This window comes from Esox lucius, chromosome 2 (genome assembly GCF_011004845.1).
Source record: "Esox lucius isolate fEsoLuc1 chromosome 2, fEsoLuc1.pri, whole genome shotgun sequence".
Taxonomy (NCBI): Eukaryota; Metazoa; Chordata; class Actinopteri; order Esociformes; family Esocidae; genus Esox; species Esox lucius.
Window position 1 is genome coordinate 21,139,305 of NC_047570.1, and position 19,780 is coordinate 21,159,084.

The following is a 19,780-nucleotide window of genomic DNA, read 5'->3' on the forward strand; positions in this document are numbered from 1 at the left end:
ATGGAAGGTTTTGAGTGAGGAACAGAAGAAAAATGTCTCTTAATTTTTCTGGAGCTGTATGTTCTTTGTGAGGACACAGACATATGTAAAACATTTTAGACTGTGAAATGGGTGAATAGTGTACAGCAAAATTGTCTGGTTCCCCATTGTGGTCAGTCAGAAAATGCTTGTATGAAGTATGTCCTGTCATGTTTGTGAACATGGGTACCAAGTTGTATTACAATACAATCAACAAAACCACACCCACTTGAAATTTCACAAAATGTCACAAAATTATTAAAACAGCAATCAAGAAAATGTTTAGTCTTAAGCAAGCTGGTTCATTGCCTTTAATAAAGATCAGGTGAAGTCACAAGATAACAATTTGGATTTACACAAAGAGCTTTGGGGTCTGGGGAGGATGTGTGCAAGAGGGAAAATACGTACTAGGGAGCTGGAATATAAATAAAACAACAGCTTTAATCCCAATTGCAATCATCTATCGTCAACATCATTTCTTCTGGTTCTCATTCTACATTTAAAATAGCATCAGCATTTCACCACCAGTACCATTATTTTTATATAATACAGAACATGTGTTAAAATGTAGAGTTCTACAGGAATTATTGCATTTATACGCTCTTTGAAAAAGAAAACTAAGTGATAGATTTCAGTTAGTACTCTGTTGTAGTGACATGACTGTTATCGTATTGGAGACATCTAGGCTACTTGAAAATGTGTCATGGCTATTTGAACATGTGTCTAGAGACTAGGTGTCTGTTCTGGTGAGCTACATGCTAATGTTCAAGCTAGATGTTTGTGTTAAAAATCTTGTAGGCCTATAGAAAATAGGGTAGGGGAGCTGCTCTATTTTCAAAAGGGAATCAAAATAGGTTGAAGTATAATTTAATCTACTAAATAAAACCTGATTTGCCTTTACTCCAGTCAATAATACATGCTTTTTACATTAATTATAGGTTTACCATACTGAGAAAAAAATATAAGTATATAACAACATTAATAATTATAAATAGTCATACTTTCAAGACTGGCCTGGAGGTTGATGGTGGATGCAATATATTTGTCTATATATTAAGCCTAACTGGACAAGCTCCTACATCCATTGGTATTTTATACATTCATTCTGAGTTTGTGCACAATTACTATAGCTGCAGTTTCACTTACACTGTTACTGTATTATGTAGGTATTACTAACACATATAGGCTCTACCATTATTCCAGTCAGAGAAACAACAGTATGCAAGCATGGGAGAGGTACAGTTTAGCAATGGACACACCAGGGGATCACAGTGTTAACACACAGTGAAATATATTTTTGGTAATAGGTCTGGCCATTTAGTGTATTCTTTTGTTTTATAATCCATTTGAATTACCACTGCCATAAACACTGGCAGGCTGCCAGGTATGACTTGACTATAATCGCACTGTACACATTGATTGAGGAGACTAAAGAGAATAAATGTTATTAACTCAGCCTCAATCGAGACTGAAATGCAAGTATATCACATACTTGTCTAGATTACTTCCTTTGCCAATCTGACTTAATCTACTCAGACTTGCCATAAAAATGCAATATCCCCTGAATTTATATAACAATATTTTCTGGTCTGAAACAGTTGTTTCAAAATGCATCGGATCTGCAGGGAAAATGTATTTTCTAATATGAAACACAGCAGAAGTGATAAGAGCATAAAAATATCCCATAACACACTATCAGGCACTGTCTTGTTTACAAGAGTATGCCTGCTTTCTACTTTATATTACATTTTTCAAATCAATACTTTTAATTTGAACTGCATTAGTAGACCCAGAAATACCCAAATGTTAATAATAGGGTAGTTAGGAACTGTATATTTATGTGTCCAAAGAAACTGTTTGAGTTAATTTGCACGTAGATCTAAACAGGTGGAATTGGACGGGTGGAGCAATTGATAACATAAGTATTCTAGCAAGAGCCCAAATGTGTTATTAAAATGTTTAACTGATGTTTATTTTCTCTATAAGTGAAGTCAGACTGAAATTAAAATTAAGAAACACAGTGGCTGCCCACTCCCCATATCTACGAGCTGCATGATAGTCTATGACCCATTTAACAAGTGACCAGTCAACCCATCAACTGACAGCGTTCAATGAGTTATGGTGATTAATTTCTCCGTGCCAACAACAGTGCCCCCAACAGGATGGCACCAGCAGCAATAATGGCACCACCGATGAGGAAAGGCTTCAGGCTTTCCAGGGAGTCTGTGCTGGGCTCTGTTGCCACTCCACTCTCTGATGCCCCCTCTGGTTCAGCTGCTACATCCTCCACTGGAAGCTCTTCTACAGGTACTGCAGGGGTTAGAGGCTCTACTGGAGTGGGGTCAACCTTTTTAGGTTGAGATGCCTCCTTATTCTCTGTCTTCCCTACTTTAGTGGATGGCTTGGGGACCTGTGCCCCGCTCTTGGCTTTAGCTTCCATATGATCCAGAAACACAGGTGTGGTTGGTGAGGAGTGTCTTTTGGGTATGTGCTGCTTCACTGATGGAAAATGGCAGAGGCGGACATAATGACAAAAACAGAGATTATAATCTGTCATCTTCTCTGCTGTTCTTTGTATTATACATACAAGGAGCAACAAGATATACAGGAATTATTATAAACCTTCAAGTATTAAAACATTAAAATGCCTCAGGTCAGTAGGGCCATGATGTGACCTTGACAAACAAAATGCATAGATTTAAAAAATATTGTCACAGATATGTTTCTGATCTGGTTTGTTAATTGCATCTGTGGAACATACATGTAGTTGAAGCGAGACCAGTAGCTTGTCAAGAGCAATCTAATAAAAATGAAACTGCATGTTTTGTAACATAGTAAAAACGTCACTGCAACTGATTAAAAAGGTCACTGTTGAAATAGACAGAGATGCATGCATGTCTTCTGCACAACCTACAAATATTAATGCAGTCTCAGGAAGCAAGAAATACTGTCCCTGTATATTTCTCTCTCCCATCTCTGTCTTTTAAAACTGCATGAGTCATTCAGTACAGCATGTAATGTTAATGGAGGACAAGGTGGAAGAACTAGAAAAGGAATAAAGACAGGAGAGAGTAAAAACACACAGTGGGGATAAAGAATAAATCAAAACATTTGAAATGAATTAACAGAATGAAATTAAGGGAAAATAATAGAGAATGAATGTATCTGAGGATGCTGCACTAGAGTGGAACGATAGCAGCTGTACAGGCCATAATAATTCACCATATTCCAAAATTTCCTGATGGGGAAGATTTAGAAATTTGGGATACATACCCTCAAACAATTCTGTTCTCTTCTCCAACAGCTCTGTAAAATGGACGGGTAGGTGGAGAGATGGAGTTGTTGTGCAAAGGTTATCACTCAACAATGTCCTCAAGACAGAGAGTTAAGCAAAGAGATGGAGGGCACAGTGAAAACAGAGGAAAGAGGGAGGGTGAGGAGAAAGACCAGGATGTACCATGTGGGCTGCAAACAGCGGGGGAGGCCAAATCTTTAGAATTTACTGTGCCTATCTCTGCATAGCTTTTAAGATTTTTTCTTGTGACATTTCTGTAGTAGCCGAATATAATAATAATTACTATATTATTCATAGTTTATCACTTAAACATACACAATATTTTTCTAAGCTTTGCATGCCCTATTTATGTCTGCATCTAATGATATAGAATTCCTCTCTGATTATTGAGGTGTCTAATACCACTGGATATTTTCTTGGCATTGCTGCTTCTGTCTTGTTTTTGGACAAATACAACTTCAGCCTATTTCACACCCTTTTATATTTTTTAAATGTGCAATCTGCTGACATGATCATACACTTAAAATGTATTTCAAGCTGAAACGTCCCATTTGGAAAATTATTTTTGGTTTAGAACACAATAAGAGTGACAACCAATTTTAGAGTATTAAAACAGAGAGAGCAGTGCATCGCCTCCCCAAAGGACTGGCAGCACTACAGAACTACATTTTAATTGGGGTTGTGATTGGTGGTGATATGTCGGAGACAGGGTGAGGTCACTTCTATACAAGGTGAAACAGCTTTTTGAAAACTGTGTTTGCGGAATTGCTTAGCAATTTCAATGAGGTGATCATGTGTCCGGTGTTATCCTCTAACAATATATTCAGGTGAAAACTTGTAGGCAGGGGAATTTTAAGTAAATATTAAATCTGGGTGTGGGTAAATGTAAAACTACATGCAATCAAGATATTTCATATGATTTCAGATTAAATAGCCCTTTCTTTAGGAGGTCCCAAAGTTGGTTAGTACAATTCATAACACAAACTACATCATATGGATGAATGAAGAAAAAATCCAGAATAAGAACATGTCCAAGGCTAGCGTGCCACACAAGCCCTGAAAAGTGAAGCCAAAACGTCTCGATCGCCCCCTGGTGAGTGGTCCTAGTATAGGTCATAAACCCCGCCTCCCCATCTTATTCAATGGGACGCGAGACCAACTAAACAATTAAATTACCCTTCAAATATCTTTTTTCTGGTTTCTGTCATTTACTGTAGTTTGTATCACGCTAATGTAAATTCAAGAGTTTGTTTTTAAAATAAGTTGGTTTTTAGTTAGTTATTTAATGGTCTAAAAACGGTGGTGTGGCGTCGTGATTGACAGCTATCTGAGCCGAGGAGCCACTGAAGCGCCAACAGGCTTTTTTCACGATCTTCGGAGGACTAAGGAGATTGGAGCTTTAAATGTAATCTCTAAATTTCTATAATTGATATAATTTCACACGGACATAATGGGTTGTTCTGCAGTAGATTGTGCTAACCGATCTGGCATTTCCAATCGATCTTTGAATTTTTTTCGGTAAGTTAAATTTATAAGCTATTTAAATAGTAAATAAATGTAATAGGCTAGCTAACGTTAGCTAAAAGACAACAAGCCTCGTTAATAGCCATGTTAATAGCTAGCAGGTGATCGTTAGCTAGAAGTTACCAATTATTTTTGTATTAGGCCTATTCTAAATTAAGATTAAACATGACGTAATTTAGGCTATAACATATCGTCTAGGTTTAACAAGCAAAGGTTGTACTGTACTTTGACTTGCGATTGATTACGGTTTGCGCATTCTGCGAGGGAGAGTGAGGGCGGGGCACAGGGGTGGGGCCGTTGATTTCGCGGCTTTACGGCTTTACTTCCTGCTCACTACTGCGCATAACTACTGCGCAGAACTGGTCCCAAGATCGCTATCTGCGCAGACGCAAGTCCAAGATGTCAGCGCCATATCTGGACACTGGCGGCTTCAGTTTTCACCAATGGAAAAGAGCGAAGGGGCGTCGTCCATTTTTTTTTACAGTCTATGGTCCAAGGCATTGAATATCCCTGTAGCAGAATAATATCCATTATTAAGAAATGGAGAGAAAATGGCACAACTATGAATCTCTGTAAAACAGGCCATTCTCAAAAACCAGGTATCTCAGTGAGGACATTAGTCAGGAGGACACTAAGAAGCCTGTGGCAACTTGAAAGGACTTACATTCTTCCATGGCTGGACTGAGAGACCCTGTGCTTATTTCAACACTAGCCCGGGTACATCACCAAAGTGGCTTTTATGAGAGTGTGGCAAAAAGGGAACAACTCATGTCAAAGCTAGACATGTGGATGACACCAAGACACCACACATCATTCTGAGAACACCAGCCCTACCGCAAAGCATGGTGGATGCAGCATTATGCTATGGGGATGCTTCTCTGCAAAAATGTCTGGAAATCTTGTGATGGTAAAAAGGGAAAATGGATGCAGCACAATACAGAGATATCCTAGAAGATAACATGTTGAAGTATGCAACAGAACTAGGAGAAGACCCATCTTTCTGTAGGACAATGACTCCAAACATACAGCCAAAGCCACAGTAGGAGCTACACCCCACAGAGCTATGCAGACGTCCACCACGGTCACATGGACGTCCTTACTAGGGGGAGCCCTCGAGTGGATGTTTAGCAGGACGGACGAGCGACGAGGGACATTGAGCGGGATGTTGACCAGGATGGACGAGCGATGAGGGACATTGAGCGGGATGTTGACCAGGATGGACGGGCGATGAGGGATGTTGAGCGGGATGTTGAGCAGGACGGACGGGCGATGAGGGATGTTGACCAGGATGGACGGGCGATGAGGGATGTTGAGCGGGATGTTGAGCAGGACGGACGGGCGATGAGGGATGTTGAGCGGGATGTTGAGCAGGACGGACGGGTGATGAGGGATGTTGAGCAGGACGGACGGGCGATGAGGGATGTTGAGCGGGATGTTGAGCAGGACGGACGGGCGATGAGGATGGAGGGCATGGTCCGGATGGACAGGAAAGTGGCCTGAACGTCAGCATCCAGCTCTAACTGGATGTACATTGAAGCGAACTGGATGTTTTGTGTATGAGCATATTTTTTACGTAATAAAATGGAGAATTAAGCAATCATCAATCAATGCATTTGATAAATTGAATGGAAGTTAAACCTTAAACGTTCTTACAATACTGAAAGAACCTGTCAAGTCCCCTTTTATTTAATTCTTTCCCACTTTTGTCATGTCAAAATAAAGAATAATAATAGTAATTTCTACATATCGAGTTTTAAATGAGACAAAAATATTTGTTTTGGATTTATTTAGATGTTTAAAATAGAAATACAAATTCCCAACAAAACAACAACGGTAGTGTAAGTCCCACAAATAGAATATAATTATTAACAAAGAAATATAAATACAATTGCAGATGGGCTTATTTTAAAATATAAATACTAAACTCCACCAAAACAATGACAGCATTTTAGTTTTGTGTTTTACTAGTGTAATTGTCACTACTGGTAGCATGAGGCGGTACCTGCAGCCCATTCAGGTTGCACAGGCAGTCCAGCTCCTCCAGGATTCTCATGGGAGAAAAACGGAAATAGCTGGATGACTTCAGGATAAACCGGGATAAACATCCTGACAGCTGCACATAGCAGCAACTATTCATTCCTAACATAACAAAAACCAGTACGACTCTGTCTACTTAAATGCCAATGCAATTCCAAACAGCAGGTGAAGTTGTAACAACTGTTTTGATTTGTTAATATACAATATATCTTGAGAAGAAAGTGCAGTTCCTTAAAATTCTATCACACACTATTTCTAACTCATCAACCAGCACAGTTACCAATCTCAAGTCTGTGCAGGAAATGACGCGGTTCCACGCCCAAATTCTCTAGTCGGAGATTCCTGGATATTCACAAACCGCCCATCGTACTTCACAGCAGTTTACCAGCGGTTTCTGAATCGTTTGCATTATCCATGGCTTGCGAGAACTACGCAAATTCATCTGACTCTATCGTTGGGCGTTGGATTACGTAAACGTTCTACGTAAATGGCGCAGTGGTGATTCGATGTTTGATCCGTAGCTGCGGAGTAGGGAATGGGAATAGAAACGACGTATCTTCTCATGGATGCATTTTGGTCTGTAGGGGGTGGGTTTACAACAATCAATTTCTCGGGATCTGCCACTTCACCACTAGCTTGGGAGTTTTCCAGTAGGTTGTTGTCATAGATCTACTAGAAATATGTAATATTTGCGATGTATTTGCGCCACTTGGCTGTCTGTCAGTGAAAACGATTGTATGGACGAACTCCCCGGCACATACATGGCGTGAAAAGACAGTGACAGCGAATAGCCTACATATCGGCGACATGTTGCAATTTATTGAAAAACCAAGACTTTGAAAACCGAGAATAGAACGCGTGTTTTCACGTTTTTGTGTGGTATGATCGATAGGCAAACCTTATGCAATTGCTGGCCCGGATTCGTGTGGAAGCCGTTCTTTCAAGTACAGTGGATGTAAGATCCAGCTTCATAAGGGTGGGGGTGTAACGTGTGTGGTCTGCCAGATACCGCTCAGCGCAAATTGTTTGCCAGCGTATTTTGCGGTCAGTCCAGCAGACACCTTGTCCAGGTTCGTGTGGAAGTGAGCTCGGGGTGGACAAGTGGAGGATGGGAAAGCGAATAGAACGGATGCAGTTGGTCTTGACAAGTCATCGTCACAATACAGGTGAGAAAGCATCCTACTAACCGATCAAGGGGAATGCATAGGGTTGGGAGGTGAGGGGTGTCATGCATGACAACATGAATGTAATATACATTTTGGGCAATTTCCATGATTCTGATCTAGGGTAAAAAGTTATCACTGGACTTTTAACTTGGCATCGCATACCCTACATTGGTGATAGGGCACGGAGATTAGAGGAGAAATCAGGGCATCAGAATTGTATAGTAGAACACATGACTGGTCCATACTTTCTTTTTACATTCAAGATTAGCCCATGTATTTAAAGTTTTTCACTACAGTGTCTTTGCACTTTCATTACTGCATCATTGTGTGATCATTCTGGGGAAAATCTAGTGTTTTTCTCATCCTCACTATAACTAAGCCCTTTGGGGTCAGGGCAGGATATGGTGCTCATATGCAAGCATGCAGCAGGTGAAGGGAGGCTGAAGAAGACATGTAGCTCAATGTGTGAAGAATAAGCCGGCAGAAAGCAACCATAATGATAAGGCCTTTTTAGCCCTACAGAACATTTGCATTTAATACTAATGCAATGACCAATTAGTACTTTTTCCCAGCAGTGTCAATACAGCTTCCCTGGGTGTTCATTGTCAAAAGACATGCATGTCTCTAACATGGACAATTGCATCCTCTATGTTAGGATCATGTGCGTCTGGGTTAATATTTGATTGGAGTACAACATTGTGTAAAAGCTATATAAATTATGGTCCCAAAAATCTATGACTTCCTCAGTTGAAGTGTTATACATTATTTGTATGTGTGTATATATAATATAATATTGCAATTGCTGTAGTTTTGAAAGTGAAATTCCTGCTTGATATCGGATTTCAGCTGCTTAACAGTTCAGGGTCTCCTTAGTTGTATTTTTCGTTACATAATGCGACAAATGTCTTCAATGGGTGACAGGTCTGGACTGAAGGCAGCCCAGTTTAGCCAGTTTTTACTACGGAGCTATGCTGTTGTAATACGCGCAGAATGTGGTTTGGCATTGTCTTGCTGAAATAAGCAAGGCCTTCCCTGAAAAAGACATTGTCTGGATGGCAGCATATGTTGCTCCAAAACCTGTATATATTGTTCAGCATTAATGGTGCCTTCACAGATGTGCAAGTCACCCATGCCGTGTGCACTAATGCACCCCCATACCATCACGGAAGCTGGCTTTTGACCTGTGTGCTGGTAACAACCCGGATGGTCCCTCTTTAGCCCAGAGGATGCGTTCCATGGTTCCCGAAAATAATTCTGTATTTAGATTTGTGAGACTACAGTATAGTTTTCCACTTTGCCTCAGTCCATCTTAAATGAGCTTGGGCCCAGAAAAGGCGGCGGCAGTTCTGGATCTTGTTTTTATATGGTTTCTTCTTTACATGGTAGAGTTTTAACTTGCATTTGTGGATGCAGCGACATACTGTGTTCACAGACAGTGGTTTTCGGAAGTGTTCCTGAGCCCATGCAATGATGTCCACTAGAGAATTGTGTCGGTTTTGAAGTGCCGTCTGAGGGCCCAAAGATCACGGTCTTCCAATATTGATTTTCAGCCTTGACCCTTGCGTACAGAGATTTCTCTGGATTCTCTGAATCTTTGAATTATGTTATGCTCCTTAGATGATGAGATCCTCAAATGTTTTGCAATTTTACATTGTGACATTATTCACAAATTCTTTGCCTCAGCAGTTTTTCACAGAGTGGTGAACCCCTCCCCATCTTTACTTCAGAATGACTCATCCTCTCTGGGATGCTCACTTTATACCCAATCATGTTTACTGACCTGTTGCCAATTGACCTAATTCGTTTTGAGATGTTCCTCCATGTTGAATTTTTTAGCAATACATAACTTTTACAGTCTTTTGTTTTCCCTGTCCCAGCTTTTTTGAAACGTGCTGCTCACATGAGATTCAAAGTGGCCATATATATTTCAAGGAACAATAAAAAAAATGCAGTTTCAGCATTTGATAGGTTGTCTTTGTATTATTTTCTATTTAATATAGAGTTTAAATGATTTGCACACTTTTTGCATTCTGTTTTATTTCCATTTTACACACTGTCCCATAGTTTTTGGAAATGGTGTTGTGTGTATACACACACACACACACACACACACACACACACACACACATACACACTACCTTTAGAATGTTTGGGGTCACTTAGACATTTCCTTGTTCCATGAAAACATACATGAAATTAGTTTGAATAGGAAATATAGCATTATTTAAAGGAAATATAGTGATTGACAAGTTTACAAATAATTATTTTTAATTGATATAATTATTGTGCCCTTCAGGCTTTGCTTTTTATCAAAGAATCCTCCATTTGCCGCAAATATAGCCTTGCAGACCTTTGGCATTCTAATTGTCAATTTGTTGAGATAATCTGAAGAGATTTTACCCCATGCTTCCTGATGCACCTCCCACAAGTTGGATTGGCTTGATAGGCAGTTCTAACGTATTATAAAATCAAACTGCTCCAACAAGAGCTCCATAGGATTGAGTTCCAGTGACTGTGTTGGTCACTGCATTATAGATAGAATACCAGCTGACTGCTTCTTCTCTAAATAATACTTGCATAGTTTGGTGTTTTGCTTTGGTTCATTGTCCAGATGTAAGAGGAAATTGGCTCCAATCAAGCGCCGTCCAAGGGTGTATGGCATAACGTTGCAAAATGGAGTGATAGCCTTCCTTCTTCAAGATCACTTTTACCCTGTACAAATCTCCCACTTTGCCACTACCAAAGCACACCCATTCCATCACATTGCCTCCACCATGCTTGACAGATGGCGTCAAGCAGTCCTCCAGTATCTTTTCATTTGGTCTACATCTCATGAATGTGCTTTGTGATCCGAACACCTGAAACCTAGATTTGTGTGTCAATAACACTTTTCCCAATATTCTTCTGTCCAGTGCCTGTGTTCTTTTGTCCATCTTAATGTTTTTTTATTGGCCAGTCTGATATGGCTTTTTCATTGCAACTTGCCTAGAAAGCAGCATCTTGGAGTCACCTCTTCCCTATTGACTTTGAGACTGGTGTTACTTGGAGTACTGTTTAATGACGCTGCCTCTTGAGGACCTGTGAGGCGCCTGTTTCTCAAACTAGACACTAATATACACTTAGGTCCGGAAATATTTTGACACATACACAATTTTCGTAATTTTGGCTTTGTACGCCACCACAATGGATTTGAAATGAAACAACCAAAATGCAATTGAAATGCAAACTTTTAGCTTTAATTCTAGGGCTTGAACAAAAATATCCTATGAAATGTTTAGGAATTGCAACCATTTTCATACACACTTATTTCAGGATTTCAAATGTAATTAGAAAAATTAACACAATCATAAATTAAATAGAAATGTGTAATACTTTGTCAAGAATCCTTTGCAGGCAAAGACAGCTTGAAGTCTGGAACACATGGACATCACCAAATGTTGGGTTTCCTCCTTTGTGATGCTTTGCCAGGCGTTTACTGCAGATGTCTTCAGTTGTTGTTTGTTCGTGGGTCTTTCTGCTTTAAGTTTTGTCTTCAGCAAGTGAAATGCATGCTCAACCGGGTTGAGATCAGGCGATTGAATCGGCCATTGCAGAATATTCCACGTCTTTGCCTTAAAAAATGCCTGGGTTGCTTTTGCTTTATGCTTTGGGTCATTGTCCATCCTTAAAGTGAATCACCTTCCAATCAACTTACCTCAATTTGAATTTGTCTGAATCTGAGCAGACAATATATCCCTATACACTTCAGAATTCATCCAGTTGGTTCTGTCTTCTGTCACATCATCAATAAAGACTAGTGACTCAGTGCTATTGGAAGACATGTATGACCAAGCCATCAGACTGCCTCCACCGTCTTTTACAGATGATGTGGTATGCTTTAGATCATGAGCCGACTCCAAGCCTTCTACATACTTTTTTCTTCCCATCATTCTGGTACAAGTTGATCTTAGTTTCATCTGTCCAAAGAATGCTGTTCCTGAACTGGGCTGGCTTTTTTTAGAGGTTTTTTGGCCAAGTCTAATCTGGCCTTTCTATTCTTGAGGCTTATGAATGGTTTGCACCTTGTGGTGAACCCTCTGTATATGCTCTTGTGAAGTCTTCTCTTTATGGTCGACTTGGATAATGATATGCCTACCTCCTGGAGAGTGTTCTTCACTTGGCTGGATGTTGTGAAGGGGTTTTTCTTTACCATGGAAAGGATCCTATGATCATCAACCACTGTTGTCCTTCAAGGACGTCCAGGCCTTTTTGTGTTGCAGAGCTCACCTGTGCATTTTTTTTCTTTCTCAGAATGTACCAAACTGTTGAGTTGGCCACTCCTAATGTTCCTGCTATCTCTCAAATTGATTTATTTTTTTGCAGCCTAAGGATGGCCTGTTTCACTTGCATTGAGAGCTCCTTTGACCACATGTTGTGTGTTCAAATCAACAGCTCCTAAATGTGAATGCCACACCTGGAATCAACACCAGACATTTTACTTGCTTAATTGATGAAGAAATAACGAAGGATCCCTTGAAAAAGAGGGGGATACATATTAACACATTCCATTGCTGCCGAACAGCTGTAAGTTGTAAATCCATTACTTATTCCCTGAAAATCGCCTTTTTTTAACCTCTGGCAGTTTGCCGCTTACCGTTGGTTATTCAAGTTATTCACTGGACTTGAACTGCTTAAATTTCAGTAAAAACTGGAAAAATGGGGGTGTTCTTAAATATTGTTTTACTTGTAGTGTAAGTATTTTTTTGTGCTTCTGTGGTAAGCACTTAGCACAATCTCTAAAATATGCTGACTGATTTACTTGCTTAGCAAACTATTGAAGTTATAGTGACATAGTAAAACTTCCTAATTTCAGACCACGGAGGCACAAAACACCTTAGTATAATGTAATTCTAATCAAATCATGTATGCATTATTTATAGATCCATAGTTTTAAATTTTGACAATCAACCTAATAACCCTAAAGATTGCACCACAATGGGTTAAATCACTTAGGGATGATATTTACCACTAGTAGAGAGTAACATGCTGCCATTTAAGTTGTAAACATTACTCAGTGTATGAGTGAGACTTGATTTTGTCTACATTCAACCCTGCACTAAACCTTGCTTATAGTATTTTGCTGAGACATTAATGCCTCACAAATAAGAATGAGGTGAAAGAAGGTTTTCAAATGCCAATTGCATTTCCATTTCTGCTGATGGTTGGTCTTCATGTGCTACAGACTCCTATGTCATGTTAACTGCACATTACAGAGTGATCAAAATAAAATCAGAGTGGGATGTGTTACAAACCAGAATCTACAAAGAGTCTCACACAAGCAAAACTTTTGGCAGATTTCTGACGAAGGATATAGTGTCAGATCACTAACACAGAGATTACTTACAAGAGTATGGTAGGTGGTTGGATTTTTATATCTCAACACAACAGCAGCAAAAATCGATTGTTAAAACCAGAATCAACTGGCCTTGCCACCCCACAAAATGATGCAAGATGTGACCACTCGATGGAACAGCTGCAGTATGCTTTAACCATTCCTGGAACAAGAACCTGCTGTTTTTGCTACTCTCATCATTATAAAGCTCAGAAAAGCAGTTGTACACTTTGACTGACAATGATTGGATCATGGTAGAGTTTTAACTTGCATTTGTGGATGCAGCGATGTACTGTGTTCACAGACAGTGGTTTTCGGAAGTGTCCCTGAGCGTCGTCTGAGGGCCCAAAGATCACGGCCTTCCAATATTGATTTTCAGCCTTGACCCTTGCGTACAGAGATTTCTCTGGATTCTCTGAATCTTTGAATTATGTTATGCTCCTTAGATGATGAGATCCTCAAATGTTTTGCCATTTTACATTGTGACATTATTCACAAATTCTTTGCCTCAGCAGTTTTTCACAGAGTGGTGAACCCCTCCCCATCTTTACTTCAGAATGACTCATCCTCTCTGGGATGCTCACTTTATACCCAATCATGTTTACTGACCTGTTGCCAAATGACCTAATTCATTTGAGATGTTCCTCCTTGTTGAATTTTTTAGCAATACATAACTTTTACAGTCTTTTGTTTTCCCTGTCCCAGCTTTTTTTGAAACGTGCTGCTCACATGAGATTCAAAGTGGCCATATATATTTCAAGGAACAATAAAAAAAATGCAGTTTCAGCATTTGATAGGTTGTCTTTGTATTATTTTCTATTTAATATAGAGTTTAAATGATTTGCACACTTTTTGCATTCTGTTTTATTTCCATTTTACACACTGTCCCATAGTTTTTGGAAATGGTATTGTGTGTATACACACACACACACATACACACTACCTTTAGAATGTTTGGGGTCACTTAGACATTTCCTTGTTCCATGAAAACATACATGAAATTAGTTTGAATAGGAAATATAGCATTATTTAAAGGAAATATAGTGATTGACAAGTTTACAAATAATTATTTTTAATTGATATAATTATTGTGCCCTTCAGGCTTTGCTTTTATCAAAGAATCCTCCATTTGCTGCAAATATAGCCTTGCAGACCTTTGGCATTCTAATTGTCAATTTGTTGAGATAATCTGAAGAGATTTTACCCCATGCTTCCAAACTGCTCCAACAAGAGCTCCATAGGGTTGAGTTCCAGTGACTGTGCTGGCCACTGCATTATAGATAGAATACCAGCTGACTGCTTCTTCTCTAAATAATACTTGCATAGTTTGGAGTTTTGCTTTGGTTCATTGTCCGGATGTAAGAGGAAATTGGCTCCAATCAAGCGCCGTCCAAAGGCGCAATGGCATAACGTTGCAAAATGGAGTGATAGCCTTCCTTCTTCAAGATCACTTCAAGATCAAGATCCTTATTCAAGATGACATCCTGAAGGAGATGGCCATTAGCATTATGTGCAAAGAAGAGCAGCCAAACATCTCCGTGATAGCCCCCAATTCAAGCAAGGGTGAAAAAACACTTCACATCACCTGATGATACACTGTTATCCACATATATGAAGTGGATCGTCAGTGAAGACAGGTAATCACTGAATCGTCTTGATATATTCCTATATGTTTGGTTTGGCAATTTAAGTCTCTAATCTTTCCTTACTAATTGAGCCTGTTGAATTGCAGGTACACACCTACAGGACCTTCTTTACTCTGCCTTTGCCTTAGATTCATGATTCAAAGATATGCCATTTCTTTGTAAAAATATCAATCAAATCTAGAGGATGTGCATTACAAGGTAAATGGCTATAAAACATACACCCAACACACACAAACTCTATCCCTCACATTCCCCGACTCACATTCGCAATAATTTCAGTGTTACCTTGTATCTCTGAAGTTTTTAGCTAATGGTTTTTAACAATCTGCCGATTTGAAGTTAGGTAATACTACATTTTGCGCATGTTTTATCAGTAGTCTATGTTTCAGTGTTCAGTATTGCTGTTATTGTACACAGTGATCACTAGGCCACAGAAAATCTCCTTCAGGCTTAGTCTGTGTTCCGGAAATCTACCCTTTGTTCTAGAAACAAATATATGGTAGGAGCAGATTAGTAGTTTACTTTACAACATACAACTGTTCTTAGGTGACTATAGTGTATATAGAATCATCAGTCTTTTGTGTTTTTTCTCTTATTTGATTGAATTGTTCTTTTCTTTTAGATGATGATCCTATTGGAAAAAGAATGTGGCACTAGACCAGCAGAAAAGTTTTATCAACAGTAATGAGAAGTGCACTGAGGAAGTAGCAAAGTATAGGGAGTAAGATGCTTAATGGCAATGCACTGCAGTGGTGTGAAGCACAGGTGGACCTACAATTACTCTTGTCTCTTGCAAAGAAATTCCTTTATATGTGGCTTATATTATGTGTATACCAGTCCCCAGACAGTGTCCCATGTGAGTATTCAGCCCTGCATGTTATGTTGTTTCTGCGCAGCGCAGTCAATACAGATGTGATCATGCTGATCAGGGCCCGGTTTCCCAAAGCACTAAGATGATTGAAAGATCCACGTAAGTTACTTGTTATTTTATCGGTGCGTTTCCCGAAAGCATCGTTACTTAAGTGGCACGCAAAATCGCTCGTTAATTAACGAGTGTTCCGGACCACTCCTTTGTCCATCTTAACCGATCTTAACAGAAACTTCACGTTTTTTTGTCAAATAGCGTCTCCCTCAACATTAATATTAATAAGGCAATAGAATGAATACAAATTATCCAAACAGTTTTGATTTAGACACATTAAATCATAAGTGTGTGGGTGGATAGAAATGTTATTTAATGCAAATTGTCAACTGAGGCTAAACGTAAAATTTGAAATAATTAAGAAAAGGTGTTCAACGTTAAAGTTTACAAGTCTAGAAACTCTGCATTGTAGGCTACTGGTACTGTCTTTGATGGATAGACAAATGCGTTCCATTTTAAATTCAAACTATTTGAATCGATTTTTCCCACTATGCTTTATATTCCCAGTTAACCAATCATGTTTTGATTACTGTGTTACAGACATTTAACAATAACAGTAACATAGCAGAAACATTATTATATATCTACCGGACAAACTGATAATTGGGTGTCACGTAATCGATTTCTGGAGATACATCATTTTGATTGGCTGAAGTCCAACCCATCGATTGGATATAACAGGTTTTTTCACCCTAAATTTCACTACATACATTTTCCGATTGATGCCTGTAGTAGAATACTGTAGTAGAATACATCTCCAGCGATATTATATGCTTCTGATGAGTTATCAAGTTCTATCAAAATGCTAAGGCTATATTTCAAAACCGAATTCCACTCCAAGCCCTAAATATGGCATAATTCCATTCCAACCGGCCGTAATGTATGCACTTTATAAAGAGGCATGCACATGGTGGTTTGGGAAACAGGCTTAAGTCCGTCGTAACAAAGTACATCTTAAGGCTATGTGCTTTGTTGAACCGTCGTAATTGTGCCACGTTATCGGGAGACCGGGCCCAGGTATTTTTCTTAAAGAACAATGATTCACAAGGTGAACTTGGGGACTGAACTTCTCATGAACCCCTCTCCCCAGCCCTGGTTGCCACAGAATTGTAACTTTCTACTTATTTTGGTAAAATTGTGAATTATTGAAGGGTGTGAATATGCAATATAAACATTATCTCTGATTAACCCCTTTAATGCTCTGGCTTAAATCACAAATCACTGTTTTTTGATAGTCTTAAGCAAATCTAGTTACTAGATATAGTGTGAATCTAATTACTCGTTACTAGAGGCTTAAAAATTAGGGACAGATGACCAACGTTATGCTCCCATGATTCAATGAACGACTTTCTGATATTATTTGATCAAGAATTTCCACTTTATTGGCATTGCTTTGACTACTTTGTTAAAACCGCAAAGAAAGAGAAAAACGTTGACGTGAAGATATGAACATGAGGTTGAGAATGTGACTAGTTTGACCTTTTGACATGACATTTCCTACATTTACTTGGTACTGAGCTCAAATAAAACCAGTACACTGAAACGATAAGTTTGCTGATTGAATGGATCGAAACAGCTACAGTGTAGCTGTTGGTAATGGTTTGACAGTAAACATCCTGTGCTTTTGTTTCTTGACCCCATTTCACACTGGTTATTTTGTCACCATGTTTTGGGTATAGCCTTGAAAAAATGTTCTGCTCTGGAGCTGGGCCAACATGCCCTAGACCAGTGGTTCCAGGCCTTGGGACCCAAAGTACTGCAGGTTTTGATTCTAGCCCTCTAAATATTGACTAATTTACTTGGAACACTAGGTGAATGCAATGAACTATCAGGCAGAATAGAAAACAAGCAGTAGTCTGGGCCCCAGGCTTGGAGTTGAGAACCCCTGCCTCTAGACTATTTTTGGAGCTAGTCAGGGTGTAGAATAAGGGGAGCGGGGGGATTATGACCCCCCCAATATTACAGACAGGTCAATGTGACCCCCCTGGAAAAGTGAAAATCCTAGGATCAATTGACCCTGAATGTTTTTAAACAAGTGTTTTGCCTAGTTATTATCTCAAAAAGCTTGAGTAGATTATGCATTACGCAATAATATGCCTTTTTCTCTATTGCAGAGGAATATATATTTATAAAATTCTGACATTGACAGCATAATCCATCAAAAGTCTAGGGAATGCTAGGAGTCGCTAGACTGTAAACTAACCTCCCATGCACGTTTGGACAACCGGTTTAGTATTGTTTATGGTATATTAATTTGCTCCTTAACCATGAATTCAAGATGAACATTGTCTCGCTTCAGAACACAACCCATGCCATGAAACAAAACAATGCAATATTATCCATAGATGCATAGATTATGCATAGATTATTTTTCCTGTCCAATGGTAGCTAGATTCATTACCCTGAGCGTGTGAGCCATATCTAGTGAGCGACGTGGATCAAGACATTGTAAGGTGAAACCGAATTTACTGGCAAATGTTAGATCTTAATACTGTCTTGGACATTTATATCAATTGATTTTATCATATGATCAACAGTGACTGATTTAAATGCATATGTGCTAAACCACACCATCTTGAAGGGTTTTTTAAATGACCTACAGTGGGGAGAACAAGTATTTGATACACTGACGATTTTGCAGGTTTTCCTACTTACAAAGTACACTCACCTAAAGGATTATTAGGAACACCATACTAATACCGTGTTTGACCCCCTTTCGCCTTCAGAACTGCCTTAATTCTACGTGGCATTGATTCAACAAGGTACTGAAAGCATTCTTTAGAAATGTTGTCCCATATTGATAGGATAGCATCTTGCAGTTGATGGAGATTTGTGGGATGCACATCCAGGGCACGAAGCTCCCGTTCCACCACATCCCAAAGATGCTCTATTGGGTTGAGATCTGGTGACTGTGGGGGCCATTTCAGTACAGTGAACTCATTGTCATGTTCAAGAAACCAATTTGAAATGATTCAAGCTTTGTGACATGGTGCATTATCCTGCTGGAAGTAGCCATCACAGGATGGGTACATGGTGGTCATAAAGGGATGGACATGGTCAGAAACAATGCTTAGGTAGGCCGTGGCATTTAAACAATGCCCAATTGGCACTAAGGGGCCTAAAGTGTGCCAAGAAAACATAACCCCACGCCATTACACCACCAGCCTGCACAGTGGTAACAAGGCATGATGGATCCATGTTCTCATTCTGTTTACGCCAAATTCTGACTCTACCATCTGAATGTCTCAACAGAAATCGAGTCTCATCAGACCAGGCAACATTCTTCCAGTCTTCAACTGTCCAATTTTGGTGAGCTCATGCAAATTGTAGCCTCTTTTTCCTATTTGTAGATGAGTGGTACCCGGTGGGGTCTTCTGCTGTTGTAGCCCATCCGCCTCTAGGTTGTGCGTGTTGTGGCTTCACAAATGCTTTGCTGCATACCTCGGTTGTAACGAGTGGTTATTTCAGTCAAAGTTGCTCTTCTATCAGCTTGAATCAGTCGGCCCATTCTCCTCTGACCTCTAGCATCAGCAAGGCATTTTCGCCCAGAGGACTGGCGCATACTGGATGTTTTTCCCTTTTCACACCATTCTTTGTAAACCCTAGAAATGGTTGTGCGTGAAAATCCCAGTAACTGAGCAGATTGTGAAATACTCAGACCGGCCTGTCTGGCACCAACAACCATGCCACGCTCAAAATTGCTTAAATCACCTTTCTTTCCCATTCTGACATTCAGTTTGGAGTTCAGGAGATTGTCTTGACCAGGACCACACCCCTAAATGCATTGAAGCAACTGCCATG

The 19,780-nt window shown here is 39.5% G+C and overlaps 1 protein-coding gene and 1 long non-coding RNA gene across 2 annotated transcripts in view; one reads left to right on the forward strand and one right to left on the reverse strand.

The window, feature by feature from the left end:
• Window positions 1-311: 311 nt before the first annotated feature.
• Window positions 312-3,446, reverse strand: LOC109616533. The gene is made up of 2 exons (XR_002197703.2): window positions 3,292-3,446; window positions 312-2,517 (listed from the first exon to the last, which is right to left on the reverse strand). It is a non-coding gene; the product is annotated as an uncharacterized LOC109616533 (long non-coding RNA).
• Window positions 3,447-7,230: 3,784 nt separating this feature from the next.
• Window positions 7,231-19,780, forward strand: part of dagla (diacylglycerol lipase, alpha) — an 84,144-nt gene continuing 71,594 nt past the window's right edge. Inside the window, exon 1 of the mRNA XM_010890501.5 lies at window positions 7,231-8,040. The gene's annotated coding sequence lies outside the window, so the exon portion shown is untranslated. The remainder of the gene's footprint in view (window positions 8,041-19,780) is intronic.